This window comes from Cheilinus undulatus, linkage group 18 (genome assembly GCF_018320785.1).
Source record: "Cheilinus undulatus linkage group 18, ASM1832078v1, whole genome shotgun sequence".
Classification (NCBI taxonomy): domain Eukaryota; kingdom Metazoa; phylum Chordata; class Actinopteri; order Labriformes; family Labridae; genus Cheilinus; species Cheilinus undulatus.
The window spans coordinates 35,923,143-35,950,864 of record NC_054882.1 but is presented as its reverse complement, the minus strand read 5'-3'; the positions used below and the strand labels follow the sequence as shown (position 1 = coordinate 35,950,864).

The 27,722-nt window shown below is 43.9% G+C and overlaps 18 non-coding genes across 18 annotated transcripts; all 18 read left to right on the top strand.

Moving 5' to 3' along the window:
- Positions 1-2,746: 2,746 nt before the first annotated feature.
- trnaa-cgc lies at positions 2,747-2,818 on the top strand. The gene has a single exon. It is a non-coding gene; the product is annotated as a tRNA-Ala (tRNA).
- A 227-nt stretch (positions 2,819-3,045) lies between these two features.
- Positions 3,046-3,127, top strand: trnas-uga. The gene has a single exon. It is a non-coding gene; the product is annotated as a tRNA-Ser (tRNA).
- A 615-nt stretch (positions 3,128-3,742) lies between these two features.
- trnag-ucc lies at positions 3,743-3,814 on the top strand. The gene has a single exon. It is a non-coding gene; the product is annotated as a tRNA-Gly (tRNA).
- An 818-nt stretch (positions 3,815-4,632) lies between these two features.
- trnaa-ugc lies at positions 4,633-4,704 on the top strand. Its single transcript has one exon. It is a non-coding gene; the product is annotated as a tRNA-Ala (tRNA).
- A 229-nt stretch (positions 4,705-4,933) lies between these two features.
- Positions 4,934-5,015, top strand: trnas-uga. The gene has a single exon. It is a non-coding gene; the product is annotated as a tRNA-Ser (tRNA).
- A 664-nt stretch (positions 5,016-5,679) lies between these two features.
- trnag-ucc lies at positions 5,680-5,751 on the top strand. The gene has a single exon. It is a non-coding gene; the product is annotated as a tRNA-Gly (tRNA).
- An 809-nt stretch (positions 5,752-6,560) lies between these two features.
- trnaa-ugc lies at positions 6,561-6,646 on the top strand. Its single transcript has one exon. It is a non-coding gene; the product is annotated as a tRNA-Ala (tRNA).
- A 229-nt stretch (positions 6,647-6,875) lies between these two features.
- On the top strand, positions 6,876-6,957 carry trnas-uga. Its single transcript has one exon. It is a non-coding gene; the product is annotated as a tRNA-Ser (tRNA).
- A 664-nt stretch (positions 6,958-7,621) lies between these two features.
- On the top strand, positions 7,622-7,693 carry trnag-ucc. Its single transcript has one exon. It is a non-coding gene; the product is annotated as a tRNA-Gly (tRNA).
- Positions 7,694-8,503: 810 nt separating this feature from the next.
- trnaa-ugc lies at positions 8,504-8,575 on the top strand. The gene has a single exon. It is a non-coding gene; the product is annotated as a tRNA-Ala (tRNA).
- A 229-nt stretch (positions 8,576-8,804) lies between these two features.
- trnas-uga lies at positions 8,805-8,886 on the top strand. Its single transcript has one exon. It is a non-coding gene; the product is annotated as a tRNA-Ser (tRNA).
- A 664-nt stretch (positions 8,887-9,550) lies between these two features.
- Positions 9,551-9,622, top strand: trnag-ucc. Its single transcript has one exon. It is a non-coding gene; the product is annotated as a tRNA-Gly (tRNA).
- Positions 9,623-10,431: 809 nt separating this feature from the next.
- trnaa-ugc lies at positions 10,432-10,503 on the top strand. Its single transcript has one exon. It is a non-coding gene; the product is annotated as a tRNA-Ala (tRNA).
- Positions 10,504-10,730: 227 nt separating this feature from the next.
- trnas-uga lies at positions 10,731-10,812 on the top strand. Its single transcript has one exon. It is a non-coding gene; the product is annotated as a tRNA-Ser (tRNA).
- A 662-nt stretch (positions 10,813-11,474) lies between these two features.
- trnag-ucc lies at positions 11,475-11,546 on the top strand. Its single transcript has one exon. It is a non-coding gene; the product is annotated as a tRNA-Gly (tRNA).
- A 1,120-nt stretch (positions 11,547-12,666) lies between these two features.
- On the top strand, positions 12,667-12,748 carry trnas-uga. Its single transcript has one exon. It is a non-coding gene; the product is annotated as a tRNA-Ser (tRNA).
- A 657-nt stretch (positions 12,749-13,405) lies between these two features.
- trnag-ucc lies at positions 13,406-13,477 on the top strand. The gene has a single exon. It is a non-coding gene; the product is annotated as a tRNA-Gly (tRNA).
- A 1,111-nt stretch (positions 13,478-14,588) lies between these two features.
- trnas-uga lies at positions 14,589-14,670 on the top strand. Its single transcript has one exon. It is a non-coding gene; the product is annotated as a tRNA-Ser (tRNA).
- Positions 14,671-27,722: the final 13,052 nt, after the last annotated feature.

The following is a 27,722-nucleotide window of genomic DNA, read 5'->3' as shown; positions in this document are numbered from 1 at the left end:
ATCAAAAATGTTGGTCTTTCACCTCAGTGTATCTGATCAATTGTTTCGGTCTGCAGGCTTCATCAGAGACAACAATTAACTCAACTAAAACTAATTATTTCAGCATAGTTTTCTACTTCAATAGATGAAACGTTTTCCTAAAGTAAACATATTGCAGCCATAAACAGCCATAAACTTACCTGGATGACAAATTCTCCCCCAGCTCTTCTTGTTGATTTATGTCCAGTCTTACACTAATATTCAGAGGTAGAGAACTCTGGATGGAAAGTGATGCAGACTGCCTTTATTTATAAATCAAATGAATGCAACCCTTACCTATGGTCTTGAGCTTTGGGTAATGACTGAAAGAAAGAGATTGCAAATGCAATCAGCTGAAATACATTTCCTCAGTCTTACAGATAGGATGAGAAGTTCAGATATCCTAATAGTACCAGGAGTGGAGTTGCTTCTCCTTTTCACCAAAAGCATCTAAAAGAGCTGTTTGAGGTGGTTGATCTGATCAGGACCTCCAGAGTGCCTATCTCTGGAGGTCTTCCAGGCATGCCTACCTTGGAGACCTCAGGGTGGACCCAGAATGCACTTGAAGGATGATATCCTGTCTGGTCTGGGAACACCTTGGGATCTCCTAGAAAGAGCTGGAAAATAGGGTGTCTGGGTCATCTTGCATACCCTGGTGCCATCACAACCTGGTCTTTAATGAAGCTTTAAGCCTTTAGCCCCAATTTTAAACAAGTGCTGCACTGTCTCACCAGTGTGGTCTGAAACCATGATTTAGAGGTAGAAGACAGCTTCTAAGTGGCAATTCTTTTAATACAACATTCTACAAAGTAATTTATTCCAAAATAGGGCAGGAGTGCAAGTACAAAATGACTCACTGATGACCAATTATCCCCAGCACTTGCTCTTTTCAGGACCTTTGGTTTAGTTGTAATCTCTGTGTAAGTGATAGTTAAGCAATTAGGCCAAAATTGGCACTGTGAAGGAAGAATTAAAGTTGTTTGACAAGTAAATGGCTTTTTGCCAGAATTTGAACTACAGGCTTTCAAAGAATAAAGCAGTCATATTCTTTTTTCCCTTCTTTTTTAATTGAGAGCAATCCTGTAAAAGGCTGAGTCAACAAGGAATCAGTCAAACTAACAAGTATTCCCTAAGCTCCAGCCAAATAAATTGTGGTCCTCATTATCACAGTTTTATTATGCCCAAAAACTATTTAAAAAAGAAAGAAAAAAAACATCAGTGACTCACAAACACAGTCCTGCTACAACATCAAATTAAAAACACTCAGTGTGTAATTATCCTAAAATAAAAGTAGTCTCAAATTCCCTTAAGCCATCAGTTGGTTACAGTGTCCGGTTATTTTTATATCTTTGTGTACTACCAACTTCAGTCTATTCCAATGTGTATGTGTCTGACGTGCCACATCTCAAAACCAGTTTGTTCGTAAGTTCAAATTGTATTTGGCATTTTCTTCTATATGCTGCTGCAACTCCGGCCACAGAAGTTCAAACTGTATAACTTTTTTTATGGTGTTCTGTGTTGTGTTGGAAACCGCCCTCTATGTTTCATGACCTTTTCAGCAGCGGCTGACCCTTGCATAAGTAGGAAGAGATTTATTTTCTGACATGCCCTCTGATTTTAACCTTTTTATTTACAGTTTTCACTGAGGTTCGGCCCACGTAAACTCACATCTGACAAGAAATAATGCAACAAAAATACTTCAGACACATAAAAGGATGACTTCTAAAAAGACTCTGAAAACATCCCCAACAAAAAATATCTTGATGATACATAATAAAAACACGACGATACAAATAAAGTTACAACTGTTTAAATCTATGGTTACATTTTAATGTATTATTTAATTTTTCTGTTGTCAAACAAACAAAAAACGAAAACAAATAAACAGGCTGACAGACAGATATGCATGTATTCACCAGTTGTGGAATTGCCATCCATCTGTTTTCTATACCACTTGTCCTATTGGGGGTCACGGGGGTCTGGAGCCTTTCCCCGCTGTCATTGAGTGAGAGGTGGGGTAGACCCTGGACTGGCCACCAGTCAATCACAGGGCTGACAAATAGAGACAAACAACCAGGCACGCTCACATCCACACCTACGGCCAATTTAGAGTCACCAATCAACCTAACAAGCATGTCTTTGGTGGTGGGAGGAAGCCAGAGTACCCTGAGAGAAGACCATTTTGATAGACAAAATGTTAACCCAATTACCCTCCATTGTACCTGTTCACCTTTTACTTCTTTATTCGTTTTAGGCTCAGCCCTTCACAAACACCATCCATTAAGTGTCACATTTACAATGTGTGCCATACCATGCAAAACATATACACTATATTGCCAACAGTATTCACTCACCCATCCAAATAATTAAAATGAGGTGTTCCAATTACTTTCATGGCCACAGGTGTATAAAATCAAGCACCTAGGCATGCAGACTGTTTCTACAAACATTTGTGAAAGAATGGGTCGCTCTCAGGAGCTCGGTGAATTCCAGTGAGGTACTGTGACAGGATGCCACCTGTGCAACAAGTCCAGGGGTGAAATTTTCTCGCTCCGAAATATTCCACAGTCAACTGTCAGTGGTATTATAACAAAGTGGAAGTGATTGGGAATAACAGCAACTCAGCCAAGAAAGTGGTAGGCCATGTAAAATGAGGGAGCCGGGTCAGAAGATCCTGAGGAGGAATGTTCTGTTGGTCCATCTGTTCTGTATGGGACCCATATGCAGAGGGGATGTAGCTCAGTGGTAGAGCGCATGCTTCGCATGTATGAGGCCCCGGGTTCAATCCCCGGCATCTCCACCAATGTGCCTGCTGATGTGTCTCCAGCCTCTGAGCAGCGATGGTACTGACAGGAGCGGGCAGCCACATGTCTTGTCAACTTGAGGGCTGCTGCCTCTTAGCAAGACAGGTGCCTTTACCTGTCTTGCAGGAATTGGTCCATTTCTTTCCCCGATGCCACACATTTTCCTGTATTTGACATCAATGTGTTGGTTTGTACAATAAGTCCAGAATAAATGGATGCAGTGGTTGTTGTGGCCGAGAGGTTAAGGCGATGGACTTGAAATCCATTGGGGTCTCCCCGCGCAGGTTCGAGTCCTGCCAACAATGTTGAAGGCTTTTGCATGCTCCCAAAAAACAAGGTCTCAAACAACTTGAGACTTGACTGAACATGTATTGAAATGTGTTGAAGACATAATGAATGTCTGCTAAACAAGCTCACTTGAGTCACTTCAGCTTCTCTTGCCAAAAATTGCTTTTCCATTTGTGTCTAACCATGTGCTTTTTCTTGCACTCTCTCATAAAGTATAGGTCATTGGGGACTTCGTCAAGAGCAGTTTTGGCAGTCCAATCCAAATAGGTAGTTTGTTGCAGAAATTCAAACAAAACTTTTGTCTTCGCGGTGGTAGAGTGTTGATCATAGTTGCATTGGAAGCAGTTGACCTGGGTTCCATTCCCAGCTATTGAAGCCAGTTCTTCTCAGCCAGAGCATACAATTGATTTGTCTTCTCCTTTCCAGTGTGTCATCAGCATGGATGTGTTACGGTGGTTGCTTCACACGGTAGTTTGTGTATGATGCTCGTTGCCATGATGCTAATCATGGAAATTTTTGGCACTGGCCATGGGAGCAGTAACAGCAGTTCCCAAGTGTTTTCATCTGTCCTTCTTCCCCTCAGGTACGCTCCTCAATGGTTTGTGTGCAGTGTGGATTAGGGCTCTCACCAGGCAATGGTGGTATAGTGGTAAGCATAGCTGCCTTCCAAGCAGTTGACCCGGGTTCGATTCCCGGCCATCGCAGATAGTGGGGCGCATTGTATGTAGCAAGCTGGAAAGATTTTCATCCTTTCATGTCACTGCAGCTGTGCCCTGCACTATACTGGAATGGCAATTCAGGGTCTGGCGCCTGCCACTCATTTTTCCATGCTTGCTTCATGACTTTGGAAGAGAACAAACTCACCATTGCACGGGCTCCCCCTGAGAGTACTGGCAGATGAAAACTTTGTATGGGTCAAATTGCGTACCTCTGGACTCTTGCCCCTTCACTCTGCTTTGCTTTCTTTCTTTCTGCCAACCTGTCCAATTTCCTCAGAGCCTAAACTTGCTTTCCATCCCAAGGTGTGTCAGTATCACCTACTTTGCAGCTTGCAGACATTAGATGCAAAGTACCTGAGACCGGGGGAGAGTGCCCGGCAAGGGGTGGTTTTGTCCTGCCAAATGGTTTAAAAGGTTGGAATCCTTTGGAGTTGTGCCCGTGTAGGTTCGAGTTCCCCCAACAACTGTGATTTGGAGGTTTGTGTGCACCTGACGGTGGAGGTTTATTCCTGAGAAGCAGACGAGTGGCTCACCAAGGAATTCAGATAACAACGCCCTCACGGCAACAAAATCATGCCCACATCACTCTCATGACTCCAGCTAGCCTCCCAGTTGCTGGACAGAAATATATCCCTCACTCAGATGGGCAAAGACCCTCACACATAGGCCTTGTTAATCTTTTCCAAATCTTCTATGGTTAGCAACAGCAACAGTCCTTCCGAGTAGTCATGCATAAGGTCAGCTCAGCCCAAAGATCACCAGTTCTAGTAGTCCACCTGTTCTGTATGAGACTCACAGGCTGAGGGGATGTAGCTCAGTGGTAGAGCGCATGCTTTGCATGTATGAGGCCCCGGGTTCAATCCCCGGCATCTCCAACAACGTTCCTGCTGGTGTGTCTCCAGTCTGAACAAGGTTGTCAGTGACACGAGCGGCCAGCCACATGACCTGTCAACTTCAGGCCTGCTGCCTCTTAGCAACATCCTTCAGCAAGACAGGTCCTCTTGCAGGAATTGGTTCTTTTCTTACCCTGACATCACATATTTTCCTGTGTTGGACAACAATGTGTTGGTTTGTACAATACGTCCAGAAAAAGGACCTGCTGTGGTTGTTGTGGCCGAGAGGTTAAGGCGATGGACTTGAAATCCATTGGGGTCTCCCTGTGCAGGTTCAAGTCCTGCTAACAACGTGATAGTTCTTTGAATTCTCCCAGAGACCAGGTCTCAAACAACAGACACTTTGGAGTTGCAATACATTTAGGTTTCTGCATCAGATGCAGAAAGTAGAGACTTGACTGAACCTGTGTTGAAATGTGTTGAAGACATAATGAATGTCTGCTAAACAAGCTCACTTGAGTCACTTCAGCTTCTCTTGCCAAAAATTGCTTTTCCATTTGTGTCTAACCATGTGCTTTTTCTTGCACTCTCTCATAAAGTATAGGTCATTGGGGACTTCGTCAAGAGCAGTTTTGGCAGTCCAATCCAAATAGGTAGTTTGTTGCAGAAATTCAAACAAAACTTTTGTCTTCGCGGTGGTAGAGTGTTGATCATAGTTGCATTGGAAGCAGTTGACCTGGGTTCCATTCCCAGCTATTGAAGCCAGTTCTTCTCAGCCAGAGCATACAATTGATTTGTCTTCTCCTTTCCAGTGTGTCATCAGCATGGATGTGTTACGGTGGTTGCTTCACACGGTAGTTTGTGTATGATGCTCGTTGCCATGATGCTAATCATGGAAATTTTTGGCACTGGCCATGGGAGCAGTAACAGCAGTTCCCAAGTGATTTCATCTGTCCTTCTTCCCCTCAGGTACGCTCCTCAATGGTTTGTGTGCAGTATGGTTTGGGGGCTCAACAAGCAATGGTGGTATAGTGGTAAGCATAGCTGCCTTCCAAGCAGTTGACCCGGGTTCGATTCCCGGCCATTGCAGATAGTGGGGCGCATTGTATGTAGCAAGCTGGAAAGATTTTCATCCTTTTGTGTCACTGCAGCTGTGCCCTGCACTATACTGGAATGGCAATTCAGGGTCTGGCGCCTGCCACTCATTTTTCCATGCTTGCTTCATGACTTTGGAAGAGATCAAACTCACCATTGCATGGGCTTCCCCCGGGAGTTCTGGCAGATGAAAACTTTGCAGGGTCAAATTGCGTACCTCTGGACACTTGCCTCGTCAATCTGCTTTGCTTGCTTTCTTTCTGCCAATCTGTCCCATTTCCTCAGAGCCTAGACTTGTTTTCCATTCCAAGGTGCATCGGTATCACCCACTTTGCAGCTTGCAGACATTAGGTGCAAAGTACCCAAGACGAGGGGGGTGCTCCAGGCAAGGGGTGGTTTTGTCCTGGCCAAATGGTTTAAAAGGCTGGAATCCTTTGGGGTTTTGCCCATGCAGGTTCGAGTTCCACCAACAACAGTGATTTGGAGGTATGTGTGCACCCGACAGTGGAGGTTTATTCCTGACAAGCAGACGAGTGGCTCACCAAGGAATTCAGATAACAACGCCCTCACGGCAACAAAGTCATGCCCACATCACTCTCATGACTCCAGCTAGCCTCCCACTTGTTGGACAGAAGTATATCCCTCACTCAGATGGGCAAAGACTCTCACACATAGGCCTTGTTAACCTTTTCAAATTTTCTATGGTTAGCAACAGCAACAGCCCTTCCGAATAGTCATGCACAAGGTCAGCCCCAGCCCAAAGATTGCCAGCTCTAGTGCTCCATCTGTTTTGTACAGGCAGAGGGGATGTAGCTCAGTGGTAGAGCGCATGCTTTGCATGTATGAGGCCCCGGGTTCGAGGCCCCGGGTTCAATCCCCGACATCTCCAACAACATTCCTGCTGGTGTGTCTCCAGTCTGAACAAGGTTGTCAGTGACACGAGCGGCCAGCCACATGACCTGTCAACTTCAGGCCTGCTGCCTCTTAGCAACATCCTTCAGCAAGACAGGTCCTCTTGCAGGAATTGGTTCTTTTCTTACCCTGACATCACATATTTTCCTGTGTTGGACAACAATGTGTTGGTTTGTACAATACGTCCAGAAAAAGCATCTGCTGTGGTTGTTGTGGCCGAGAGGTTAAGGCGATGGACTTGAAATCCATTGGGGTCTCCCCGCGCAGGTTCGAGTCCTGCCAACAACGTGAAAGTCTTTTGAATTCTCCCAGAGACCAGGTCTCAAACAACAGCTACTTTGGAGTTGCAGTACATTTAGGTTTCTGCATCAGATGCAGAAAGTAGAGACTTGACTGAACCTGTATTGAAATGTGTTGAAGACATAATGAATGTCTGCTAAACAAGCTCACTTGGGTCACTTCAGTTTCTCGTGCCCAAACTTGCTTTTCCATTTGTGTCTAACCATGTGCTTTTTCTTGCACTGTCTCATAAAGTATAGGTCATTGGTGACTTCATCAACAGCAGTGTTGGCAGTCCAATCCAAATAGGTAGTTTGTTGCGGAAATTCAAACAACACTTTTGTCTTCGCGGTGGTAGAGTGTTGATCATAGTTGCATTGGAAGCAGCTGACCTGGGTTCCATTCCCAGCTATTGAGGCCAGTTCTTCTCAGCCAGTGCATACAATTGATTTGTCTTCTCCTTTCCAGTGTGTCATCAGCATGGCTGTGTTACGGTGGTTGCTTCACACGGTAGTTTGTGTATGATGCTCGTTGCCATGGTGCTAATCATGGAAATTTTTGGCACTGGCCATGGGAGCAGTAACAGCAGTTCCCAAGTGTTTTCATCTGTCCTTCTTCCCCTCAGGTACGCTCCTCAATGGTTTGTGTGCAGTATGGTTTGGGGGCTCAACAAGCGATGGTGGTATAGTGGTAAGCATAGCTGCCTTCCAAGCAGTTGACCCGGGTTCGATTCCCGGCCATCGCAGATAGTGGGGTGCATTGTATGTAGCAAGCTGGAAAGATTTTCATCCTTTTGTGTCACTGCAGCTGTGCCCTGCACTATACTGGAATGGCAATTCAGGGTCTGGCGCCTGCCACTCATTTTTCCATGCTTGCTTCATGACTTTGGAAGAGAACAAACTCACCATTGCACGGGCTCCCCCTGAGAGTACTGGCAGATGAAAACTTTGTATGGGTCAAATTGCGTACCTCTGGACTCTTGCCCCTTCACTCTGCTTTGCTTTCTTTCTTTCTGCCAACCTGTCCAATTTCCTCAGAGCCTAAACTTGCTTTCCATTCCAAGGTGCATCGGTATCACCCACTTTGCAGCTTGCAGACATTAGGTGCAAAGTACCCAAGACGAGGGGGGTGCTCCAGGCAAGGGGTGGTTTTGTCCTGGCCAAATGGTTTAAAAGGCTGGAATCCTTTGGGGTTTTGCCCATGCAGGTTCGAGTTCCACCAACAACAGTGATTTGGAGGTATGTGTGCACCCGACAGTGGAGGTTTATTCCTGACAAGCAGACGAGTGGCTCACCAAGGAATTCAGATAACAACGCCCTCACGGCAACAAAGTCATGCCCACATCACTCTCATGACTCCAGCTAGCCTCCCACTTGTTGGACAGAAGTATATCCCTCACTCAGATGGGCAAAGACTCTCACACATAGGCCTTGTTAACCTTTTCAAATTTTCTATGGTTAGCAACAGCAACAGCCCTTCCGAATAGTCATGCACAAGGTCAGCCCCAGCCCAAAGATTGCCAGCTCTAGTGCTCCATCTGTTTTGTACAGGCAGAGGGGATGTAGCTCAGTGGTAGAGCGCATGCTTTGCATGTATGAGGCCCCGGGTTCAATCCCCGGCATCTCCAACAACGTTCCTGCTGGTGTGTCTCCAGTCTGAACAAGGTTGTCAGTGACATGAGCGGCCAGCCACATGACCTGTCAACTTCAGGCCTGCTGCCTCTTAGCAACATCCTTCAGCAAGACAGGTCCTCTTGCAGGAATTGGTTCTTTTCTTACCCTGACATCACATATTTTCCTGTGTTGGACAACAATGTGTTGGTTTGTACAATACGTCCAGAAAAAGCATCTGCTGTGGTTGTTGTGGCCGAGAGGTTAAGGCGATGGACTTGAAATCCATTGGGGTCTCCCCGCGCAGGTTCGAGTCCTGCCAACAACGTGAAAGTCTTTTGAATTCTCCCAGAGACCAGGTCTCAAACAACAGCTACTTTGGAGTTGCAGTACATTTAGGTTTCTGCATCAGATGCAGAAAGTAGAGACTTGACTGAACCTGTATTGAAATGTGTTGAAGACATAATGAATGTCTGCTAAACAAGCTCACTTGGGTCACTTCAGTTTCTCGTGCCCAAACTTGCTTTTCCATTTGTGTCTAACCATGTGCTTTTTCTTGCACTGTCTCATAAAGTATAGGTCATTGGTGACTTCATCAACAGCAGTGTTGGCAGTCCAATCCAAATAGGTAGTTTGTTGCGGAAATTCAAACAACACTTTTGTCTTCGCGGTGGTAGAGTGTTGATCATAGTTGCATTGGAAGCAGCTGACCAGGGTTCCATTCCCAGCTATTGAGGCCAGTTCTTCTCAGCCAGTGCATACAACTGATTTGTCTTCTCCTTTCCAGTGTGTCATCAGCATGGCTGTGTTACGGTGGTTGCTTCACACGGTAGTTTGTGTATGATGCTCGTTGCCATGGTGCTAATCATGGAAATTTTTGGCACTGGCCATGGGAGCAGTAACAGCAGTTCCCAAGTGTTTTCATCTGTCCTTCTTCCCCTCAGGTACGCTCCTCAATGGTTTGTGTGCAGTATGGTTTGGGGGCTCAACAAGCGATGGTGGTATAGTGGTAAGCATAGCTGCCTTCCAAGCAGTTGACCCGGGTTCGATTCCCGGCCATCGCAGATAGTGGGGTGCATTGTATGTAGCAAGCTGGAAAGATTTTCATCCTTTCGTGTCACTGCAGCTGTGCCCTGCACTATACTGGAATGGCAATTCAGGGTCTGGCGTCTGCCACTCATTTTTCCATGCTTGCTTCATGACTTTGGAAGAGAACAAACTCACCATTGCATGGGCTTCCCCTGAGAGTTCTGGCAGATGAAAACTTTGCAGGGTCAAATTGCGTACCTCTGGACACTTGCCTCGTCAATCTGCTTTGCTTGCTTTCTTTCTGCCAATCTGTCCCATTTCCTCAGAGCCTAGACTTGTTTTCCATTCCAAGGTGCATCGGTATCACCTACTTTGCAGCTTGCAGACATTCGGTGCAAAGAACCGAAGACGAGGGGGATGCTCCAGGCAAGGGGTGGTTTTGTCCTGGCCAAATGGTTTAAAAGGCTGGAATCCTTTGGGGTTTTGCCCATGCAGGTGCGAGTTCCACCAACAACAGTGATTTGGAGGTATGTGTGCACCCGACAGTGGAGGTTTATTCCTGACAAGCAGACGAGTGGCTCACCAAGGAATTCAGATAACAACGCCCTCACGGCAACAAAGTCATGCCCACATCACTCTCATGACTCCAGCTAGCCTCCCACTTGTTGGACAGAAGTATATCCCTCACTCAGATGGGCAAAGACTCTCACACATAGGCCTTGTTAACCTTTTCAAATTTTCTATGGTTAGCAACAGCAACAGCCCTTCCGAATAGTCATGCACAAGGTCAGCCCCAGCCCAAAGATTGCCAGCTCTAGTGCTCCATCTGTTTTGTACAGGCAGAGGGGATGTAGCTCAGTGGTAGAGCGCATGCTTTGCATGTATGAGGCCCCGGGTTCAATCCCCGGCATCTCCAACAACGTTCCTGCTGGTGTGTCTCCAGTCTGAACAAGGTTGTCAGTGACATGCGGCCAGCCACATGACCTGTCAACTTCAGGCCTGCTGCCTCTTAGCAACATCCTTCAGCAAGACAGGTCCTCTTGCAGGAATTGGTTCTTTTCTTACCCTGACATCACATATTTTCCTGTGTTGGACAACAATGTGTTGGTTTGTACAATACGTCCAGAAAAAGCATCTGCTGTGGTTGTTGTGGCCGAGAGGTTAAGGCGATGGACTTGAAATCCATTGGGGTCTCCCCGCGCAGGTTCGAGTCCTGCCAACAACGTGAAAGTCTTTTGAATTCTCCCAGAGACCAGGTCTCAAACAACAGCTACTTTGGAGTTGCAGTACATTTAGGTTTCTGCATCAGATGCAGAAAGTAGAGACTTGACTGAACCTGTATTGAAATGTGTTGAAGACATAATGAATGTCTGCTAAACAAGCTCACTTGGGTCACTTCAGTTTCGTGCCCAAACTTGCTTTTCCATTTGTGTCTAACCATGTGCTTTTTCTTGCACTGTCTCATAAAGTATAGGTCATTGGTGACTTCATCAACAGCAGTGTTGGCAGTCCAATCCAAATAGGTAGTTTGTTGCGGAAATTCAAACAACACTTTTGTCTTCGCGGTGGTAGAGTGTTGATCATAGTTGCATTGGAAGCAGCTGACCAGGGTTCCATTCCCAGCTATTGAGGCCAGTTCTTCTCAGCCAGTGCATACAACTGATTTGTCTTCTCCTTTCCAGTGTGTCATCAGCATGGCTGTGTTACGGTGGTTGCTTCACACGGTAGTTTGTGTATGATGCTCGTTGCCATGGTGCTAATCATGGAAATTTTTGGCACTGGCCATGGGAGCAGTAACAGCAGTTCCCAAGTGTTTTCATCTGTCCTTCTTCCCCTCAGGTACGCTCCTCAATGGTTTGTGTGCAGTATGGTTTGGGGGCTCAACAAGCGATGGTGGTATAGTGGTAAGCATAGCTGCCTTCCAAGCAGTTGACCCGGGTTCGATTCCCGGCCATCGCAGATAGTGGGGTGCATTGTATGTAGCAAGCTGGAAAGATTTTCATCCTTTCGTGTCACTGCAGCTGTGCCCTGCACTATACTGGAATGGCAATTCAGGGTCTGGCGTCTGCCACTCATTTTTCCATGCTTGCTTCATGACTTTGGAAGAGAACAAACTCACCATTGCATGGGCTTCCCCTGAGAGTTCTGGCAGATGAAAACTTTGCAGGGTCAAATTGCGTACCTCTGGACACTTGCCTCGTCAATCTGCTTTGCTTGCTTTCTTTCTGCCAATCTGTCCCATTTCCTCAGAGCCTAGACTTGTTTTCCATTCCAAGGTGCATCGGTATCACCTACTTTGCAGCTTGCAGACATTAGGTGCAAAGTACCCAAGACGAGGGGGGTGCTCCAGGCAAGGGGTGGTTTTGTCCTGGCCAAATGGTTTAAAAGGCTGGAATCCTTTGGGGTTTTGCCCATGCAGGTGCGAGTTCCACCAACAACAGTGATTTGGAGGTATGTGTGCACCCGACAGTGGAGGTTTATTCCTGACAAGCAGGCAGTGGCTCACCAAGGAATTCAGATAACAACGCCCTCACGGCAACAAAGTCATGCCCACATCACTCTCATGACTCCAGCTAGCCTCCCACTTGTTGGACAGAAGTATATCCCTCACTCAGATGGGCAAAGACTCTCACACATAGGCCTTGTTAACCTTTTCAAATTTTCTATGGTTAGCAACAGCAACAGCCCTTCCGAATAGTCATGCACAAGGTCAGCCCCAGCCCAAAGATTGCCAGCTCTAGTGCTCCATCTGTTTTGTACAGGCAGAGGATGTAGCTCAGTGGTAGAGCGCATGCTTTGCATGTATGAGGCCCCGGGTTCGAGGCCCCGGGTTCAATCCCCGACATCTCCAACAACATTCCTGCTGGTGTGTCTCCAGTCTGAACAAGGTTGTCAGTGACACGAGCGGCCAGCCACATGACCTGTCAACTTCAGGCCTGCTGCCTCTTAGCAACATCCTTCAGCAAGACAGGTCCTCTTGCAGGAATTGGTTCTTTTCTTACCCTGACATCACATATTTTCCTGTGTTGACAACAATGTGTTGGTTTGTACAATACGTCCAGAAAAAGCATCTGCTGTGGTTGTTGTGGCCGAGAGGTTAAGGCGATGGACTTGAAATCCATTAGGGTCTCCCCGCGCAGGTTCAAGTCCTGCCAACAACGTGTCTTTTGAATTCTCCCAGAGACCAGGTCTCAAACAACAGCTACTTTGGAGTTGCAGTACATTTAGGTTTCTGCATCAGATGCAGAAAGTAGAGACTTGACTGAACCTGTATTGAAATGTGTTGAAGACATAATGAATGTCTGCTAAACAAGCTCACTTGGGTCACTTCAGTTTCTCGTGCCCAAACTTGCTTTTCCATTTGTGTCTAACCATGTGCTTTTTCTTGCACTGTCTCATAAAGTATAGGTCATTGGTGACTTCATCAACAGCAGTGTTGGCAGTCCAATCCAAATAGGTAGTTTGTTATGGAAATTCAAACAACACTTTTGTCTTCGTGGTAGAGTGTTGATCATAGTTGCATTGGAAGCAGCTGACCTGGGTTCCATTCCCAGCTATTGAGGCCAGTTCTTCTCAGCCAGTGCATACAATTGATTTGTCTTCTCCTTTCCAGTGTGTCATCAGCATGGCTGTGTTACGGTGGTTGCTTCACACGGTAGTTTGTGTATGATGCTCGTTGCCATGGTGCTAATCATGGAAATTTTTGGCACTGGCCATGGGAGCAGTAACAGCAGTTCCCAAGTGTTTTCATCTGTCCTTCTTCCCCTCAGGTACGCTCCTCAATGGTTTGTGTGCAGTATGGTTTGGGGGCTCAACAAGCGATGGTGGTATAGTGGTAAGCATAGCTGCCTTCCAAGCAGTTGACCCGGGTTCGATTCCCGGCCATCGCAGATAGTGGGGTGCATTGTATGTAGCAAGCTGGAAAGATTTTCATCCTTTCATGTCACTGCAGCTGTGCCCTGCACTATACTGGAATGGCAATTCAGGGTCTGGCGCCTGCCACTCATTTTTCCATGCTTGCTTCATGACTTTGGAAGAGAACAAACTCACCATTGCACGGGCTCCCCCTGAGAGTACTGGCAGATGAAAACTTTGTATGGGTCAAATTGCGTACCTCTGGACTCTTGCCCCTTCACTCTGCTTTGCTTTCTTTCTTTCTGCCAACCTGTCCAATTTCCTCAGAGCCTAAACTTGCTTTCCATTCCAAGGTGCATCGGTATCACCCACTTTGCAGCTTGCAGACATTAGGTGCAAAGTACCCAAGACGAGGGGGGTGCTCCAGGCAAGGGGTGGTTTTGTCCTGGCCAAATGGTTTAAAAGGCTGGAATCCTTTGGGGTTTTGCCCATGCAGGTTCGAGTTCCACCAACAACAGTGATTTGGAGGTATGTGTGCACCCGACAGTGGAGGTTTATTCCTGACAAGCAGACGAGTGGCTCACCAAGGAATTCAGATAACAACGCCCTCACGGCAACAAAGTCATGCCCACATCACTCTCATGACTCCAGCTAGCCTCCCACTTGTTGGACAGAAGTATATCCCTCACTCAGATGGGCAAAGACTCTCACACATAGGCCTTGTTAACCTTTTCAAATTTTCTATGGTTAGCAACAGCAACAGCCCTTCCGAATAGTCATGCACAAGGTCAGCCCCAGCCCAAAGATTGCCAGCTCTAGTGCTCCATCTGTTCTGTACAGGCAGAGGGGATGTAGCTCATGCTTTGCATGTATGAGGCCCCGGGTTCAATCCCCGGCATCTCCGCTAGTGTGACTGCTGTTGTGTCCCCAGCCTTTAAACAAGGAGTTAATGACAGCAGCAGGCAGATGCATATCCATTTGACTTGAGGGCTTTTACCTCTCAGCAAGACAGGTCCTCTTGCAGAGGTACGTGTTCCTGTCTAGCAGGAAGTAGTGCTTTTGTTTTTTGCTGATACCACACATTTTCCTGTATTTGACATCAATGTGTTGGTTTGTACGATAAGTCCAGAAAAACTGCTTGAAGTGGTTGTTGTGGCCGAGAGGTTAAGGCGATGGACTTGAAATCCATTGGGGTCTCCCCGCGCAGGTTCAAGTCCTGCCAACAACGTTGAAGTCTTTTGAGTTGTCCCTGAAACAAGAGACATTTTTACACAGAGATTCCACAATAAAGGTGAAAAGGAATGCCTGTCTCTGTACCAAAACGAGCAGTTCACACAAAGGTGTAACAGAGCCGTCCACGTCCAAGAATACACACACACCCCGGCGTCCCGTAATCAGATGGCAACCGCTGCCTGAGCTGCTGCTTTCAATGAAACTCGAAACTCTGGATTTCTCGGTTCAAAACTTTGTATTTTCTAAATGAAATACAGGGAAAATAACATGAACATTCATTTTGATCGATTAGATCCAATAGACTTCTTTTCCTCCATGTTTCTGAGTTGAAGGTCTGACTTTAAGTAGTGTCACAGCGCACTATTTATGTCAGAGGTCGGAAACTTCAGAGTACCAAGCTCACTTGAACACATCATGGAACTTTTCAGACACTGCTGTGAGCAGACATGTGTCTGCTCTCTCCTCTCCTGTACAGAGTGTGATCAGCTCTCTAACCTCGCAGTCTCTCCAGTTAACCCACATTATTCTTTGTTTTATCCCCCTGTTATTTTCTCAGTTGAAATGCTGCTCGATTAAACTGCGCTGGTCTTTAAATCTCCTGTTTATGGAGTCAGCAGCGCGCACTCACCATTGCAGAATGCCATGACGTCCTTTCAGACTTGTTGCAGAAAAATCTGTTACGGCTCTGATACTACCTCTCGATCTGGATCAGAGGTGGGGCGAGATCAACCCCCCATTGCGGAACAGTCACTTTCGCACAGAACAGCGTTGCGGAATGAAGACTTAACAGATGTGGTAAAGAGAGGCAGTGTGAAAGTAGCTAAGGTCTCAAACAACAGACACTTCGGAGTTGCAATACATTTAGGTTCCTGCATCAGATGCAGAAAGTAGAGACTTGACTTAACATCTATTGAAATGTGTCTTTCAACTTGAACTTCTGCATTTTGGCATCGTCTCCATTCTAATGCTAACTTTTTTGTTTGCTGGCGCTAGTGTGGCATGTATTATTATGTCCTTTCCATCTCCATTGTGAGATGGTCATCCTAAATTTCTTTGGTTGCAAGACCATGACTGCTGTCATCTGTCAACCTGTGAGATGTAGGATCACCATTTTAGAGCCATTGTCAAAGATGTCCCCCTGATTGGTCATCTTTCATCTGGGACAGCCCAAAATCCAACAGTGTATACCAGGCTCAGTTTCCTGTGAGATAAATGCATATGGATGAACTGATTCGTCTAATTTTGACTGATGTCCAAGACACTGTGAACTGGTCATAGTGTAGAAACCCAATGCCGACTAGCATTCAGACAGAGCATTGCAGATCTACACTGCCTGGCCAAAAAAAAGTCGCCTCCTGGATTTAACTAAGCAAATAGGTACGAGCCTCCTATTGGATTATTACTGCATGGCCGATTATCTTTCAGCTGGCAACAAGTTATTTAACCCCAGCTGATGCAATGAGTAACTTCTCATTTCTTAAACAATGGATTTTTTCTTCCCTAATGGCACAGGCATATTCCAAGGTGACAATGCCAGGATTCATCGGGCTCAAATTGTGAAAGAGTGGTTCAGGGAGCATGAGACATCATTTTCACACATGGATTGGCCACCACAGAGTCCAGACCTTAAGCCCATTGAGAACCTTTGGGATGTGCTGGAGAAGGCTTTGCGCAGTGGTCAGACTCTCCCATCATAAATATTAAAATTAATGCAACACTGGATGGAAATAAATCTTGTGACATTGCAGAAGCTTATCGAAACAATGCCACAGCGAATGCGTGCTGTAATCAAAGGCGGTCCAACGAAATAGTAGAGTGTGTGACCTTTTTTTGGTGGCGACTTTTTTTTTTGGCCAGGCAGTGTATGTGGACACACTAGTGCCCAAGTGTAGTAGACCTTATAATGGTGTGGCATAGAGATAAAAATCAGTGTCTTTGCAAATGGGCATTATAATTTGAGGATGGGGATATATTATGTTCTTCCTAGTGTTCCTGTATGTCTTGTATATCTGAATGTCTTGTAAAAAAAAAAAAAAAAAGGTGGGAAACTAAGCATGGACGTGATTCGACAGACACCTTCAATGTAGGCATAACCTTGCTATGTAGGCATCACAGAAGAAAAAGTCAGAAATAGAGGAGGCTGTGAGTGGGAGAAGAAGAACAGGATGGAGTGAGTCAGCTCACTATGCTTGTTTTAGATGATGGACTTATTTGTAGCTAAACCTATACAGACACATTGAGTCTAATGGTAAATCTGGTCCTGTGATTTAGGAATTCATAGTTTTTTACACTTCATGGTTACATAATCTGCTCTGAGTTTTTAAAGCTTTTTTATACCATATTTTCAGTAAAAGAAATATAAGAAGTCGTGTGTCATTAAAATTATATTCTCCAGGAATATAAGAGAGATCACAGACAAAAAAAGATTTATGTTAATCCTCTGATGAAACATTGGGGGAAAATTCTTATTAACAATGGAGCAAGAGCAGACATAACCAGCATCTAATAAATCAAAGACAACAAGGAAGCAATAAAATAAGAAACCAATGGCATAAACTAAATAAGAACATATGAACTTGGAGGTAAACAGCATAATGTTGTTATCCAGCCTATCTATGATTCACAATCAGTGCATCACTTGTAATGACCTTAGTTCAGTAATCACATGACCCCTTCTTATCAGAGAATTATGTGATTACTGCTGTTTCTTTATGATCATACTCTATGACATAAAGACTTAAATCATGTCCATTTTCCTCTCCATTAGAATTAGGCTGTATTAATTTTTTAATATCGTCACACCCTGAATTTTACCTCAGTATACAATATCACCACCAAGTGCTTAAAAGAGTTACATTATACAGCAAACAAAGCGCTAGGCTCTACCTGCATTTCATTCAATCCTTTATCAAAACTGTTCTTGTCTAAAATTAATGATTTTTCTGCATTGTATAAAAATTCTGTTTGAGGCAACAGTGATCAGTGATAGATTATTGTGAAATTTTGTTTAGGCATGCTTCAGCTGCAACTTTAAAACCCCTTGATGCAGTTTTCCACTCTGCTCTAGTGACTGGCTTACACTCCAGGTTCCTCGAGTTCACTCTGGTTTTAGCTTCTTTGCACCATCTGCTTGGAACTCACAGCAGAGCTCTGTCATTGGAGCATTTCAGATCCATAACTGTTAACTTCTTGGTCTCTGATTGCACCTGTTTTAATTGACTTTGTTGTTCCTTTTCTGATTGATTTCATGTCTTCTTTTAAATGTTACCGTGCTTTAATATTTTTGAGGCATGTTTGACATATTGTAAATATTCCTGTTTATCATGCATTTTATTATTTTATTGTTCAATGTCATTGTAAATGGGGGCTTGCCCTTAACGATTTTTGATAAGTCGAAATAAAGATTAAAAAAAAATGTTTACAAGGCAAGGTTCTTTCTTATAAGTAAACTGAGCTACATCAAGGCAGAAGACCCAAGGGGGTTCTTCTCTTTTTCCTCTCTGTCTATGGCACATGCATTCCTCTTTTCCTCCCTCTTCCCAGCCCTGCTCCCTGATTAAATATGAGAAATATTATTCAACTATAATCATAATGTATCTGGGAATGTGAGGTAATGCTCTGTGTGCTTTTAAACAGATGAAAATCAGCCTTTATTGTTATTTATTTCCACGTTTCCATGTTTTCATTTCAAAGGAAGATGTGGAGGGTGCAGCGCAGGGGTTAGTGCTGTTGCCGCAAGACGGTCCCTGGTTCACTTCCTGTCTGTGTGGAGTTTGCATGTTCTCCCCATGCATGTGTGGGTTCTCTCCGGGTACTCCGGCTTCCTCCCACCACCAAAAACATGCTCATTAGGTGAACTGGTGTCTCTAAATTGGCTGTGAGTGTGAGTGTGCCTGGTTGTCTGTATCTATTTGTCAGCCCTGTGATTGACTGGCCACCAGTCCTCTCGCCCAGTGACAGCTAGGATAGGCTCCAGCCCCCCTGACCCAACCATAAAAAAAAAAAAAAAAATGCTGATTTAAATCTAGATGTCTTTTTAGGCTTGGACATACACACTACTTGAAAGGACAAGAACTAAAGTGTTGACTGTGTGCTTGAAACAACACTCCACCTGCAAAGACATTATGCTAATATCAAGGTCTGACTATACATTATAAGCAAGATTAAAAGCTTACTCAGCAGCCTGGAAAATGGATCCTTTATGTCTTGTAGTGTGTCATAATGAAAGACAATCAAGGCCACATCCGAGGGGCATCACAACCTCCTTTCAGAAAGTCAAGCATGTTTGATTCTTTCTTGCCCTGTACAATGATGTTGACCAATGAGAACACAGAATAATCTGCACACGCAAAACTCAAAAGCAGAAACAACAGAATGGAAAATGAAGCAATTAATGCATCAAGACTGAAATACTGTATGCCACAGAAAAACTTTTGAACGACAACCATAACAATATCCCTGCATTTATGATAGGTACATGTAGCTAAACGAATGTTTACTGCTGTATGTAGGGAGGACCTCCAAATCTGAGGCCATGGTCCTCAGTCGGAAAAGGGTGGAATGCTCTCTCCAGGTTGGGAATGAGATCCTGCCCAAAGTGAAGGAGTTTAAGTATCTTAGGGTCTTGTTCACAAGTGAGGGAAGAATAGAGCTGGAGATCGACAGGCAGATTGGTGAGGCGTCGGCAGTGATGCGGTCTCTGCGTCGGTCTGTCATGGTGAAGAAAGAGCTGAGTCGAAAGGCGAAGCTCTCGATTTACCAGTCGATCTGCGTTCCTACCCTCACCTATGGTCAAGAGCTGTGGGTAGTGACCAAAAGAACAAGATCTCGGATACAGGTGGCTGAAAATAAGTTTCCTCTGCAGGGTGTCTGGGCTCTCCGTTAGAGATAGGGTGAGAAGCTGGGCCATCCAGGAGGGACTCAGAGTGGAGCCTCTGCTCCTCAGCGTTGAGAGGAGCCAGATGAGGTGGCTCAGGCATCTGGTCCTGATGCCTCCTGGTTGCCTCCCTGTGAGGTGTTCTGGGCAGGTCTCACCAGGGGGAGGTCCTGTGGAAGAACCAGGACATGCTGGAGAGACTATGTCTCCTGGCTGGCCTGGGAACACCTTGGGATCCCCCGGGAAGAGTTCGACGAAGTGGAAAGTCTGGGCTTCCCTGCTTAGACTATTGCCCCCTCAACCCAACCTCGGATAAGAGGAAGAAGATAGATGGATGGATGTAGGGAGGACATGCTACCCCTAGCATATGTAAAGTTTAACTTTGCATTTTTCATTTAAACCTTTCAGGTGAAGTTACAATGCAATGTAACAGTCTAACTAGTCATGCAACTTACTACAATCAGCAGTAAGTTAAATGACTAGTAATGTTCAATTCATTACTTGAATGAGCAACTACCCCAACACTGCCTCCCCATCGTCTTTGAAATTTGGTCAAAGATTTTTTTGCACAAACCATTGTCAGGCTAGTTAAATGCATCAATGTCCAAGTCCCAGGGAGACCAGAAATTTAGTATGTCAAAGTTAAATTAAGTTGAACTTTTGCCAGACAAAGAGATGAAGCTTAAGTGTTGTGCATGGAATAGTTTGTGCAGTTACCCATCAAAAAGAATAACCTAGGTCTGCAGTTTGGCACCCTGGTGGCAAAGATGCCCGATTGAAGACTAAAAGTGGCAGTCTCTGTGAGCTGTGCAAAGAAATTGAACAAAACTGTTTTAAAATATCGGTGGCGTTTTAAAATGTTTTTTTTCCCTCTGCAAACGGCAAACCCCTCTGCTCTGAGGTGACAGTGAATTACACCAGAAACCTGCTGTGAAGTGGATATATTCCTACAGAGTTTGCCCCTGCTCTGCTTCTGCTATCACTTCACTGGCTGAATGAACATTATCTGCTGTTTAATACATAAGGCAGTGATTAAAGGTCTGTCTATATTCATAACTGAACTGGCGGAGCTAAAGCGAGGCAGCAAGGTCATTACAGGATGAAAGAGATAGTAAGTTAAACCAGCAGAGTTTCTCTTCTAAGCTCTTCCAATCTAACATCTTCTTTTTCATGCTTTGCTACATTTTTCCCTCTATGAGATGGAAGTAGTAGCCTTTCTTTCCCCCACTCTGCTCATCCTCTACCTCAAACTTCACTCACATTATTGGACAAACAAGTCACACATACTATATATATATATATATATATATATATATATATTCTCTTAACACTCTGTACAAAGCGATGAGAGCAGTTGCTGGAGTTTTGGGACAGGAATGTTGTCCCTTACTTGTCTAATATAGGATTCTAGCTATAGCTACAGTGCTGGGTCTTCTTGACTGGATTTTTTTTGTTTTATAGATGCTTCAAATGTTTTCTATTGGTGAGAGGTCTGGACTGGAAGGCTAATTCAGCACCTGGACTCTTCCACTGCAACACCATGCTGTTGTGATGGATGCTGTATGTGGTACATACAGCACACAGCTGAAATATGCAAGACCTTCCCTGAAAGTCTGCATGACACAGCGTGAGTGATTTCCAGAAAGAGTTTCAAATTTTCGTTCATCTGACTGCAGAACAGTTTTCCATTTTGACTCGGTTCATTTTAACGGAATATTGGCCCAGTGAAGTGGGCTTGTAGCTAACTTTAAAACATGTGGAATCTACACTATATTGCCAAAAGTATTCACTCACCCATCCAAATAACTGAAATCAGGTGTTACTTGCACTTCCATGGCCACAGGTGTATAAAATCAAACACCTAGGCATGCAGACTGTTTCTACAAACATTTATGAAAGAATGGGTCACTCTCAGGAGCTCAGTGAATTCCAGCGTGGTACTGTGATAGGATGCCACCTGTGCAACAAGTCCAGTCGTAAAATTTCCTCACTCCTAAATATTCCACAGTCAACTGTCAGTGGTATTATAACAAAGTGGAAGCGACTGGGAATGAAAGCAACTCAGCCACGAAGTGGTATGCCATGTAAAATGACGGAGCGGGGTCAGCGGATGCTGAGGCGCATAGTGCGCAGAGGTTGCCAACTTTCTGCAGAGTCAATCACGACAGACCTCCAAACTTCATGTGGCCTTCAGATTAGCTCAGAACAGTGCGCAGAGAGCTTCATGGAATGGGTTTCCATGGCCGAGCAGCTGCATCCAAGCCATACATCACCAAGTGCAATGAAACACATTGGATACAGTGGTGTAAAGCACGCCACCATTGGACTCTAGAGCAGTGGCGACGCATTCTCTGGAGCGACAAATTGTGCTTCTCCATCTGGCAATCTGATGGATGAGTCTGGGTTTGGTAGTTGCCAGGAGAACGTTACTTGTCTGACTGCATTGTGCCAAATGTGAAGTTTGTTGGAGGGGGGATTATGGTGTGGGCTTGTTGTTCAGGAGCTGGGCTTGGCCCCTTAGTTCCAGTGAAAGGAACTCTGAATGCTTCAGCATACCAAGAGATTTTGAACAATTCAATGCTCCCCAACTTTGTGGGAACAGTTTGGGGATGGCCCCTTCCTGTTCCAACATGACTGTGCACCAGTGCACAAAGCAAGGTCCATAAAGACATGGATGAGAGCGTTTGTTGTGGATGAACTTGACTGGCCGGCACAGAGTCCTGACCTCAACCTGATAGAACACCTTTGGGAAGAATTAGAGCGGAGACTGAGAGCCAGGCCTTCTCATCCAACATCAGTGTGTGACCTCACAAATGGGCTTCTGGAAGAATTGTGAAATATTCCCATAAACACAGTCCTAAACCTTATGGAAAGCCTTCCCAGAAGAGCTGAGGCTTTTTTAGCTGCAAAGGGTCGACCAACGTCATATTAAACCCTATGGATTAAGAATGGGATGTCACTTAAGTTCAAATGTAAGTCCAGGCAGGTGAGCGAATACTTTTGTCAGTATAGTGTAGCTTGTTTCATCAACCTAAAAAGGCGGTGTTGGGATCTGGCAGTTTTGGGTTAAGTGTTGTGTGCTGGACAATTAACTCATGCTTTTTGGTTTGTTTCATAGTGTTTTAGATATTCTTTCCATGGACTCTCCTGTCCTCCAAAATGGTGCTTTAAGGTTGAAACATTCAACAGAAGGGACTTGCTGAGATTAATGGCAACAGCTGAGTAGGCAATTTGGACTGAGTAAACTTATTGGAAAGCAGCCCATCTATCACTGGGTGTTTTGGCAAGGGCAGTGTCTATGACAACATAGACATTCTAGGAATAATTAGCAGATGGCTTGAAAATGATAAAAATACAGAATGATAACAAGGTGAAACCAACACCAACTTTCATAAATTGGTATGAAAATTCTTATAATTGAGCTGTCAGCCCTAAGTGTGAGCATTTCACCATAGACTTGATGGCCCTGAAGAGATGGTTAGATGTGCACTTCTAAACAGCAATATGTTTTAGTCTCATTCAGCACTAATCTGACCAGCAGGATTAGCACACTTATGCACACTTGTAGTTTGGAGCCCACGAGTGCTTTTTATGCAGCAGAATGGAAGATGCATTAATCTTCATTGTGAGCACATCATGGAGTCTCTTGCCTGAAGCGTTGTGATGATTTGATGCATCAGTTTAATCTGCTCTTATGACATTATTTGAAGTGTGCAGAGGTATTGAATGTGACTACAAAAAATGCCTAATACCCAGAATGACAGAGCTTCAGTCAGATTTTACTTTACGGACTGTGTCATTCTGGGAAACTATGCACCTGCAAGAAATCCTTTGATAAAAGAAGAAACAAACATACAACACTGCACTGACATGATTTGGTTCCAGATTCAGGCAAAAAAACAAATGTTTGGACTAAAAGTAAATTCTGCCAGACTTCATCACAGTCATTAGGCAAATCCATATTGAAAAGCTCCAGAACACATCTGGGCCAAACTGAACACTGTAAGGTCCAATCATCTTAATTCGAGGAGAACAAGCTGGGGGTGGGGTTTAGTTGTACTCAAAGCAATGGCTGCTGCTAGTGCTAGTGCATCAATTTTACCAGAACTTGACCATGGTTCTGCATGTAATTAAGCATTATAACAACAACAGAAGCTTTTCATGATGGTAAAAATGTTTTCACTATTCTGCTGACCTGATCTTGGAAAGCAGATGGATTCGCCCATTTCTGTGTTTCTTACTGGCGAATCCATCTTGCAAGGCTCCCATCTGAACTGATTGGGCCCGGTTAGAAAGTGACAGGACCAACCAGCGATGAGGGGCTGTAATTTTGGGCGTGGCAGAGTCGTGATGTAAGCAAGCAGTAACAAGAGGCCGGTGCATTTAGGGTGGAAGACATTAGCGTGGATGCTGCTAAAGCGCCAGTTTTATCAGAACTTGATGACATCTCTTTATTAAAAGAAGAAAGAACAGCTGTGAGTTGTTTTCTTTTCAAAAGCGACAAATGTCTACAGTTGCCATGGTTCGCATTATGCAGCACTCTATGGAGTTTACTCTATGTAGTTTACTCCTTGGTAGTGGAGTACCTTGCAAGGGGCTACGTCACATGTTTTGTGCTCTGATTGGCCCATAAGGATGTGACAGAACGACCATCCAATCACCCTCCAAGTTTTTTCAAAGGCTCTGCCCTTTCCCAAACACTGTCTATGGAAGGTTTACCAGATGGATATGTGAAACAAATCAATCTGGCATGTCAGGTTACTCTATGAGTTTGCAATCATTTTGGGGGTAGAATTGAGTTGTACTTTGAGTGATTTAATACAATTGCTGCTGATAAAGTGATTAGCTCTGACTTAGCCACAGTGGTGGTTTCATCTGAACTGGACAACATTTCTGTATTCAGATGAGGGCAGAAAGCAACACTGAAAGTTTGTCATGATGGAAAATATGTTTTCACTCTTCTCCAGATGTGCTTCGGCATGAGTTTGCAACTGTTTCCGGTGGGTTTTTGGGTGTATACAATAACTGCTGCCACGGTAGCTATAAGCTCAGATGTAGCTGTGAGAAAGCAGCAGTTTAACCAGAACTGGACCAAATTTCTTTTTAAAACAGGAGCCAAGAGCCACACTGAAAGCTTGTCTTGATGGAAAAGGGGGGCTCGTATCAGAGTCTGCCTAGGGCCTCACATTAGCCAGGGGCAGCCCTGCTTCTATTGGTTAAAAAAGCAACAGCCTTGGCAACAGCACTGACTCATACCTGTGTAATCACTGTTGCAACCAAAGTGCATTGTCTCGATATTTGAATTTGTCTTAACAGGACAGGGACTGTTCAAAATAGGGACAGGTTAGTGTTTTTGGAGATGATTGTGGAAACAAATCATCAATGTATGAAATCAACCACTTTATGCTTATCCTCTGTTCCGTTTTGTTTAGTTTGTTGCAGCCAGTCTGAAAGAAATGCAACAAGAAATGCATGGATGAAGAAAATTGCAAACCTGCCCAAATTTGCCAGACCTGACTTAGCAAATATCTCTTAATGAATCAATTATTTTGCTTTAAAATCAGTCTTACAAGGTGCCTTTTACTATACAGGAAAGATGACTGAAGACATTTCATCACTTTGTCTGCAATCCAGAATTTATGACTGCTCTCAGATGTCGATCAAATGTTTGAAGTGGACTCATGAACAGGCCTCCCCATGATTTAATCCAATGAAATATAAGAGAACAAAGAGATTGAGTTGTCCACGTTTTTGTTCATCTTATATTTTGAAGAAAAGATCACTGTTCACACACCTTAATCAGCCGTGGTGCTCAAATGTGATGGTTATAATAGTCTGTCTCTCTCTCTGGGCTTTGTCCTTGATGTTCTCATTCATACTGCAAACACAGAAGCAGGAATTTTTTATTTTCATATTTTTTATGTTTTCAAATTACACTTGAGCTCAGCTTGTGTTCTTCATGGGGTCTTACTCTCAGATTGTACATGTTAGGGTGTTGCCATTCCACCCAGTGACTTATAAAATCCCTACTGGCTCCAATTGTCTGTGTTATACCATTTTTAAAGGTCAGATATGAAATGTTTTTAAAGGGCATACCTTGTATAAACTGGCTCACAGAGGCACACTGTTACCAGGCAACTTTTCTGCTTTAACAACGCTTTCAAACTTTGCTGTGAGTTGAGGAAAAGTTCCTCAAGTTTACTGATGTGAAAAAAGTGAAAGCAAGAAGCTGTTGTTGTGCATTGTCTTGTCCTGTTCCCTAAGAAGTTAAACCATTATAGAAAAAGAATGCTGGGATGTGACACAAGCACACCTAGCTCTTTACAGAGAAATGTGTCATACTGAGTAATGCACGCGGCCAGTGTTTGTTGTTTAGCTTCAATTATTTTTTGGGACATAGTCGTATAAAATGCAGTGAAAACAATGCCTAAATGTCTTTGCTTAGACATTACTCAGCAAACAATTATTTAGAGCAACCATTCAAGAAGCTGAAATACTGAAGGACTATAAAGGAGCAGGCTGGTACACTTTTACAGTATAAAGGGAGTGGTGATATAAAACAAGATGATGCATAGATCTATGCTAGATGAATATCAGACAATGACTGGGACAAAACTTTCAGTTACAAAGTCTAGCACATACAAGGTATGAAATACAGATTGAATTAAAAAAAGCTAACCTTAAAGAATGAGAATAAATGGATGAGAGATGTTGAATATCTGCTGAGATGTAATCTAATGAACAGCTTTGATATGGTTGGGTCTTTATATATCTTGACAATGGCACAATATTTTACCATTGCGCTTCAGTTTACCACCACAATGGATATGAAATAAAACAATCAAGACGTGACTGAAGTGTGGACTTTCTGCTTTAGATTTAAGGGTGTTACATGAATTTGACATTTACCGATTAGGAATTACAGCCATATAAAGTACATATTAAGGAGTGATGAGTAGTGTCATTGGTATGTGTGGCTTGTTTTCCTGTTACTTCAAAACAAATGAAGCAGATAAAAGGTCTGGAGATGATTTCAAGTGTTGGATTGACCCTTGGTAGCAGTTTGACTGAAACTGCAATTCAGTACATCAATGCAAGTAAAAGAGGCCATGCTCAGGCTCAATATTAAGTCTATCAAAGGGACATAAAAGATGTTAGGAATGCCCAAATTAACAATTTACTTTTATTCCTGAAAACAAATAATGCATTGGCAGACTCAGTATCAAATTGGCTGAATGACCACTAACGACAACTACTGATGATTGTAGAATCCATTCCTTGGTGAAGAAACCCCTTCAAAACATCTAGACAAGAATACTCATTGATCTATTACTGTTTAAGTCTGCAACCAAGAGTCAGATTAAACCATGATAAACTTGTACCAGTGTGATGGAAAAAGAAAAGAATGGAGAAATAGAAACAGCTCATGATCCAAAGCATGCCTAATCATCAGTCAAACATGTTGGAGGTAATGTTAAGGCACAAACATATATGTCTGCCAATGATACAGGCTCCCTGGTGTTTGTGATAACAGGACTTCTGATGGGAGTAGCAAGGAGAATTCAGAAGCATATAGGGCTAATTTCTCTGCTCATATTCAGCCAAAGGCTGCAAAGCTGATCGGACTGTACTTTGCAATTCAGATGGATAATGACCCAAAAAATACTGCAAAAGCAACCCAAGAGTTTCTGAAGGCAAAGCAATGGAGCATTCTTCAATGATCATTCGCCAGATTTCAACCCATTACAGCATGCTTTTGAATTACTTGAGACAAAACTAACTTCAGGTCCTCAATGACTGTAAAGAGTTTTTATTTAATTAAAAAATGGTTATATTTCTGGTGAGCTACTTTGATCAAATGCCCCTGATAATGGAGGTGCTCTGAATAAAATGGCTGTGATTCCTAAATGGTAAATAATGAATTCATGTGAACCTCCTAAAGCTGAAAGTCTGTTCTATTGTGTCTGTACTGTACTGTATGACTGCATGCAAAATAACAAACTACTAAAAAAAACTTGACTTGAATTGAATTTGTGTTATTTAATATTGTGACACAGTTTAACACATTTTTAGAACAGAACATGCAATTGATGAACTACACAAGGAGTTCATAGCAAGGCTATCCAATTAAAACTTCAAAAGGGACAGATTTGAAAGGAAATTAATTGGGC